We start from the raw sequence: 8,943 nt of genomic DNA on the forward strand, positions 1-8,943 counted from the left end.
AATCACATTTCCCACACTGCCTCCAGTCAGCAGTGATTAGCCCACATAATGAATGTAAATTCAGAAAAAAAAAAAAAGCTAAAAAGAAATTTTTCATTAATGGCCAGTCTGCTGTGCAAAGGGGCAGGCTACTCCACAGATCCTATTAGGAGAATGAGGATGAAAAAAATGAACTCCTATATATTTCTTCAACTCATTTACTGCAAGATGTGATAATATTCAGGATGAACTAATATGACTGTAATGAGCAGGAGGGCAAGTATCCCTAGAAGCAGTGTCCTTCCGTTGAATGAAATCGGCAAAAAGACATCTTTTTTAACAAAGAAGGAAAAGAAAATTATAATATCTTTCAATTGACTCTCGGGTGTTAAGAGAACTATGTGTGATTAAGGGTTATTAACTAATGTTAGTAATTACATCTGTTGTTATAACATGTCAAAATGTCTGCTGTGAAAATTGCAAGTTCTACGTAATAAACTGTACAATAAAAGTTGTCCAAAAAACTATTTTATTTGGTCAAAACCTAGATTGTGTTATCTAACTATAAATAGAGGAATCTGTGTGTGTGTGTGTGTGTGTCTTTGTGTGTATGTGTGTGTGTGTGTGTGTGTGTGTGTGTGTGTGTGTGTGTGTGTGTGTGTGTGTGTGTGTGTGTGTGTGTGTGTGTGCATGTGTGTGCGTGTGCATGTGTGTGTGCGTGCGCATGTGTGTCTGTGTCTGTTGTCTTTAAAATATCTCGAAAATCGTTCATCCAATCACACTTGGCGGGTATATTGCTGGGTACCCAATGAAATTGGTGTTGACATTTTCGAAATTATGATTTAACGTAAGAAAACATAAGAAAAAAAGTGAGCACAGAGGTTTAAACAGGTAGCTGAAAGTAATGAATAAATGGTAGAATGAAATAGCTAAAAGTAGGCTAATTGCTAAACAGTTCATGATGATGATTAGTTTTAATTAGTACAATGTATAAATGTTTGAAATAGTTAGCTAAAAGTAATGGATAAATGTTCAAATATTCAGCTTCACTCTAAGTAGGCATACTAGTAGCTTAGTAGCCTAGTAGTAGTACATTGCTGAACAAACTAACCTAAATATGGACAGGTCAATTGTATAAAAAACTTAACAATATTCACTTTTATGTAATGAATAGTGTTATACATTTGGAAGATACATTGTGAATCGATGAAGGGGTACGTGAGTTCATCCAACAGGGCTCTGGGGGTAGCAAGGTTGGGAACCACTGCTATAAATCAAGGTTGCCCCAGCTGAAGCTGAGGCAGTGTCTTCAAATAATTAAGATGATCCAGACAAATCAAGTTGGCATCATCATGCACATAGATGCATTGTTCAATTTGACCTGTCACATCTTCTCTGAGGTGGAGTAGTCATTTTCCAGATCTACTCTGCATGCTGGTACAGTACAGTGCTGACACACTGCTGGCAGCCAAACTCCTTTTTGGAAGCAGCGTGTGAAAGCATAGACAGTAAAAGAACTGGACAAAGTGACCCCGCTGCTTTCTACGGAGACTAGTGAAGTATATTAGAAGCACTTTTCCGATGATGGCTGAGCGTTACTGCGCAGCCTCCAGCTGAGCTTGCCGACGTAGATGTGGCGTGAGCAACCTGTCTGAAAGTTGTAAGTCTTCTGGTAGCTGTGCCAAGAGAAATCTCAATCATTCCGAATCTTGTAGGTATATGTAAGGAGATAACATAGGCACAAGCTAATTATTGCTAACTAAAATGCTAGTTAACATTAGTAATTAAACTTAAACAGCTAATGTAAGTCAAAACTGCCGGCGAGCTTCTCCTGTACTATACGGTAATTCCTCTACAATGCGACAGTAAGTTGCATGGTTATGACACAATTGTTAGCCTATTTTTACAAAAACATCTGCCACGGAGCCATAATGTGAGATACAAGGTAATGGAGCCTTTTATACATTGTCGTGATTTTTTAGAAATAAACAATGGGCAAATAGAGTCTTTAAACGCTTCAGATGTAAAGTTATTCACTGTTAAAGTGACGCCAAAATGAATGGGAGTCAATGGAATGCTAACTGCAGGTGATGGCTTGATAGCAACAAAATGGCTCCATGACATGACACACTGCTGGCAGCCAAACTCCTTTTTGGAGGCAGCGTGTGAAAGCATAGACAGTAAAAGAACTGGACAAAGTGACCCCGCTGCTTTCTACGGAGACTAGTGAAGTATATTAGAAGCACTTTTCCGATGATGGCTGAGCGTTGCTGCGCAGCCTCCAGCTGAGCTTGCCGACGTAGATGTGACGTGAGCAACCTGTCTGAAAGTTGTAAGTCTTCTGGTAGCTGTGCCAAGAGAAATCTCAATCATTCCGAATCTTGTAGGTATATGTAAGGAGGTAACATAGGCACAGGCTAATTATTGCTAACTAAAATGCTAGTTAACATTAGTAATTAAACTTAAACAGCTAATGTAAGTCGAAACTGCCGGCGAGCTTCTCCTGTACTATACGGTAATTCCTCTACAATGCGACAGTAAGTTGCATGGTTATGACACAATTGTTAGCCTATTTTTACAAAAACATCTGCCACGGAGCCATAATGTGAGATACAAGGTAATGGAGCCTTTTATACATTGTCGTGATTTTTTAGAAATAAACAATGGACAAATAGAGTCTTTAAACGCTTCAGATGTAAAGTTATTCGCTGTCAAAGTGACGCCAAAATGAATGGGAGTCAATGGAATGCTAACTGCAGGTGATGGCTTGATAGCAACAAAATGGCTCCATAGGCGGTACACTTTGTGGACGCTCACTTACCCCCTTGTGTTAAAGTCAGTGGAGACATTCCCTTCACTGACGCTATTTGTTACGCTTCCAAAAGTCACATTCACTAACAGGAGCTCTGATGTCTCATATAGACTGTGTGAGCTCAGGTACATGACAGCGCAAAGGAACAGCTTGTGTGTGTGTGTGTGTGTGTGTGTGTGTGTGTGTGTGTGTGTGTGTGTGTGTGTTGTGTGTGTGTGTGTGTGTGTGTGTGAGACAGTGTTCAAGAGTGTAAACTCAGCAGAGCTGTCCCGCTCTATTTCCTCAGTTTCTCTGTTCACCCTATAATAATTAATAGCGAGCTCTGGGCTCAGTTGGCACGGCAACAATAGATAGATCAACATTACATTACGGATGAGGCCTGTCGCCAACCTGCAGGGATTGCCAACTCAAACACACTTCATTCGCCTCTCTTAATTTGTTTAGTCACTCCTATCGTCTGTCTTTTTGTGTCTGGTTCACCACTTCCCTCTATTCAAAGCAGAGAGCCTGTTATTTGCATCCCACATGCATATCTTGTAGACATATCACTTTTCACCGTGAAGCTGAGTTGTGAGGCATCTGTGCCAATATGTACAAATACGATCCGGCCCAGTAAGGTGTTGTGTTTGTGTTGTCGGGCTGCCTAGTTCATTTGTATTAATATTTTAGCTCCTCAGAGGGCTACACCTCTACATGCTGTATGCAGATGAATTATGTAACAGAAAGGAGCGGGGCACGGAACAGCCATTTCCACATTCATCTCAATCTCACAGCGTCTTCATCTGTTTGAGGTGCGTGAAGGATTGAGCGGATGAAGCTGAAGATAGAGAGAGTGGATGTGTTGATGAGGTGTGTGTGCGTGTTTTTCTTCTATCTCCTTTTCGCAAATATCGCCCTGTTCACTTATCAGTATTGATAGGGAACATCTCTCTTTTTCTCCTTGAAAACAGCCATATTGATGGATTTTGGAGACATGACTCCTCACACAACACACACACACACACACACACACACACACACACACACACACACACACATATAGACATGTGTACTCCTCCATGACAGAAAATACCAGCGTCCAAATGTCATCTACAATTTTCTTTTTATTTGACAGCAACATTTGGTATGAAAATAGCTTTATCTTGTAAGTGAATTAGAGTCTAACCTGAGACCTAGATACAGTAAATACTGCATGATTCAACCTAGCACAAAATATACAGACCAGTGGATTAAGTCTAGTCAATACAAACATGTGGGAGACTTTGTAAACCAAAAAGACTAAGATGAAAACAAAATGCAAACTTTGGAGTTGTGCCCATACAGGAAAAAAATGTATGCCTGGTAGTGCATATTAAAATGAATTACTTGTAGGTAAATTACGAGTTTCCCTGTTTATTGTGTATGGAGCAGATCCAGATTTTGTGTTACAATGATGCAAGGTTTCACTCTGAATGGAATTCCCCCTTAAGACTTCTATTAGCATCTTGATGTTAAGCCTGATACAATTGGTCTAAGAGGCGCACTGCTGATCTAGGATTTCTCTGACCTTTGCGGCTCTAATGAATTAGACGGTCAAGGGGACCTGGCAGGAGTTTCCACATCAGTGCAGAGAAGATTGAAAATTGCAGCAGCTATTATAGCCCTCCCTGATTTTACACTGTTGTGATCTCTTGGTGTACAAAAAAAGCTGATCTGAATGCAATCCACCCCAGAAAAAAACTAATACATCACGTCTGCTGGATCAGATTGCCCTTTGATTTTAGGTATTTCCTCCAGAATATAGGCTACTGTTCTTATAGTGCGATTATATTGTAGACAGGCTTTTCAGAAAGTGATTCAGCTAAAACATGGACTCTGACAAGGATTAGGATTGACATGCCATTTCCATTTTGTCATATTTTTTCATCAATAAATACATTAGATCATTAAAATAAGTGATTTGCCTACTTCACAACTAAACAGTAGCAACATAAGCATAATTTAACATTGTTAATAACGAGCAATCACAAAATAAAGGAAATATGCCAGTTGATCCTATTTGATCCCAATCATTATTTAATATATTCTCTCTAATCATTTTATGCGGATTCACTTCTAAAACCCTGCTAGAGAAGTAATTGGCTTTTTCCTCTATCCCTGCACCAACATGTCAAGGCCAACACATAATGCACAGTGTCTCCGGAATATATCTTAATCTAGTAGTGAGCAGCATAAACTGACCATACAATTGTCTAATATGAATATAAATATAAAGGTTCAGCCACCAGAGAAGTCCCAGTCTAGTGCCACTGCCTTAACAGGTCCCTGTATTGTAAAGGGAAAACCCAAACAACCCTGTAGCACTAAAGCAGGTAGGAATACAGTACATAACAATGAGGATTGTACAATAGCCACCACTGTATTCCTATTGCATTCATTGATACATGATCTGGGAGAACATGGTCATTTTAAATATGGGAATTGTTTAATGTATTCACAAGTAGCCACCCCAATACTCTGGATTTGGATTCAAATACACAGCAAAAGTCAACGTTTTTTTTCCTCCAGTGGTTTAAATTCCTTAGCTAGCAGCAATGATGTGTACTCCAAGATGTGTCGGTACAGAGACTTTCAACCAGCAAAGGCTGGTGCAACAGTGTGATTCAGCCTGGTGTTAAGTTACTCTCTATGTGTTTCAAGGGTTTTTGGTAATCATGTACTAATTATCCTTATTTGCCCAAAACGACTGGACAGTACTAAACCAAAAACGGTCAAAAATAAATAAATAAATGAAGCCAGTGCATGACTTCTATTAAAACTTTTAGATTAATGGCTCACTGCTAATTGTTGCTCTTTCAATTCATAGATATCACACACAGAAGCTGCTAAACAACAGAAGCTGCTAAAATTTCTTTTCCATGATTTTATCCCACATAACATATTTTTTAATAAGCTGGTCCAATACTCACTCTACAACAATAAAACCATTAGAAATATTGTACAAACAAGCATTAAAATTACTGGATAAAAAACCATACCACTACCACCACTGTAGTATTCGGAGGAAATATCAATTACTTACCTGGGATAATCTCATTAAATTCAAAAATATTTGTTTAATTTATAAAATCAGACATGGTTTAGCACCTCCTCCACTATGTGATTTTATACATTTTAGATCCAGTGAGGTTAGGGTAACTAGAGGGGCAGTGAGGGAAGACTGCATCATCCCCCGGAGAAAAACAGCATTTGGTCAGGCTGTCTTCTCCGTAAGAGCAGTTCAGCAATGGAACACAGTGCCATCCACCATTGGAGAGTCTTTGTCATTCTTTTCATTTAAAAAGAATGCAAAAAAAAATGGCTGGTAGAGAGCCAAACTTGTGGGCACTAATGCTTTCTGTGCGCATTTAAACGTTATACAAGTATTTTACATGACTTGTATTTATTAACCACAATGTGTTGTATGTAATTTTATCTTGTGATTTTAAATTTTAAAGGCTGCCTGTTTTACATCTGGCTGGGGGACTACCGATGAAAATTAGCACTTTTGAGCTAACTCTTGCTAATTACATTGTTTTAATGTTGATTAATGTTCACTGTCCCTTTGCAAATAAAGACATCAAACCTCCAAAGGACAAATTTAACTAGCTGTTAGAAATAGGGTTGTCGCGATTTGACTTTAAGTTCACGGTTCGATTACATTTTCAATGAAAAAAAATGTTCAGGGGTGACGGTAATGCCCCAATTAGAGCCACTAGATGGCAGAAAGGTACTTTAAAACAACAGTTTGACTTTCTCAGAGTTAACAGGTCCAATTAAATGCACCATGAGTTTAACGAGGGGCACCAGAATGCACCATGAAGTCCCGTTGGAGCCCGTGTGCTTTACGGTTCGTTGTACATGAGTCACTGGTAAGGCAAAATGTTGCCTCACCGGTGACTTCAGGGAATTGGGAGGATTTTGCAGTTCTGTTGTTTCAGTGTGTGCAGCTGCATGCTACCGGCCAGGTAAGCTACGCTGTGTATGTTGATGTTTTTTCTTCATACGTGTGCAAGTAGGCAGGGGGAATCGCCTATCCTGTTTTTAATTTCGATAACTGAAATCGAAAGCTCATTTCAATTGACACCCCAGGTTAGAAATATATTCTACAAGTTCATGATTGTGATTCATGGGGACCGGATCCAGGTTTGTGAGAAGTCTTGCTATGATCATAGTGTGGTGTAATTGGTAGCGATGCTGCCTTGCTGTGTGGAAAGGAATCCGCCGACACTGTTTCTTGATTATAAAGGTTTATTTACATCAAAGAAATCAGCATCATTTGACAAGCCCTGCAGAGCTCGGAGAGGACCTGTTTTCCCAATTCTCCAGTGGTCCTCTGACTTTCTTTGTTTTAACATGGTATAAATTCTATAATGTGGCTATCATCCTTTTGGAACCAAGCCAACAAGGGCATCCCTAATTCTTTCCAGATGTTTCCAGAGAAGTGTCCAGCGAATGTAGGCTAAAGTTCATATGAGTTTTTTTGTTACCAAAAACTTAAGACAAAGTTTATAAAACGTCCGTTATAAGTCCAGATACTACATTTCCCCCCTTCGAAACTAATTAAGTCTCGAAACAAAAAGAGTAACATTATTACAAAATAACACTTTCCATTACATAATTTTCGTTTCTTATAGTATAACCTTTAACAATAACACAAGTTTCCATAGAGTGTGAACAATGTCAGGAATGTAAACAAACATTTTATGGAGTGTAAGAGTGAAAAACCTGTCTGGCAGCTTTCTTTCCAAATATCCATCAATCAATCTAGGAAAATTCTCTCACTGCCCCTCTGCCCCAGGCGACCACCTCAGTCCCCCAGATCAATTAGAAATCTTTTTATCAATTCTTGTAATGTCTTGGTGTACTCAAATACATATGACAACCTCAGGAAACAAATAAAATCAAAACATTGCCCCAATTCAGACTGATCGACTCATTGGATCTGAAAAAGGACCTCGCCTTACCTAGACCCCGCTGTCCCTAAGCGTCAAGAAAAACATAAAATCATCTGAGGTCCCCATGTATATCCCACAACAAAACATGCTTCTTCAAACTGTTTTAATACAAAACGAATATGACACAAAGAATATATCCACTGCAGCTCCTTTGCAGTGTCAAGCTTTCAGTGTAGTGTCAATGGAATCTGAACTTTCATCATTGTATCCTTGTTCAGAATTCTCCAGTCCATTTTTATTGTCTATATTCAAGTATTGGAATCTCCCTTTGCACATTCCCCCATATACTCTGGAAGAAAAGAAAACACAACCAGTTTCTTTGCAAAACAACACATAAAAGAAAACATGAAATAAAATATCAAAATGACTATGAATTAATCAAAAATAATATGAATGAATCACATATGAATCACATGAATCACATTACATTTCCCCCCTTTGATCAAATAAAAAACACTAAACAATATTCAAAGAAATGTGAAATGACGGGAAAAGCAGATAAAAATGGAAAACCTTCCATCTATACTCTCATATTGATCCTCTAATGATAGGATTCAAGATTACGAAAGTGTGCATTGTCGCTCTTCACTCTACTTCCAGAACTAGAATCAGATTTAGCTGTAACAAGTGTTTTTGCAACACAAGCTAACTCATGTGCTTCCTAAATCCCTCTTTGCTGACTTATTGATAGTCAGCAACAAAAGTTATGTCATTTTAAAAATAACTCTTATCCTAATGTATCAATCACACCTTCAACAAATTAAATCAAACAAATTGACCAAATCATAAACCTCCCCATTTTTTTAAACACGTATGGATGTAGCCAATTGGATTTATTTTAAGAGCCAATCATTTTGTAGCATGTAATTACGCACTTTCTACAATGTATCACACACAACTCTCTCTTCACTGTTTATTTAACAGATAGTGGGTGTAATAGATCTCCTTATGTTAAACACCCCTTCTTTCAACCTCATCTACTTGACATTCCTGTATAAACTGGACTGAGGCTGAAAAGTAACCTGACACACAGCAATATACTAGCATAAAGCAATGTAGCCACTTTGCCACATTATAAAATTATAACCATGCATATATTAGTCAATACTGAATTTCCAATTTCTCAATGCAAGCCATAATTGAAATTTAGACTGATACTTAAACTAACATCTCAAC

The sequence above is a fragment of the Perca flavescens genome, chromosome 8, assembly GCF_004354835.1.
Source record: "Perca flavescens isolate YP-PL-M2 chromosome 8, PFLA_1.0, whole genome shotgun sequence".
In the NCBI taxonomy this organism is placed as follows: domain Eukaryota; kingdom Metazoa; phylum Chordata; class Actinopteri; order Perciformes; family Percidae; genus Perca; species Perca flavescens.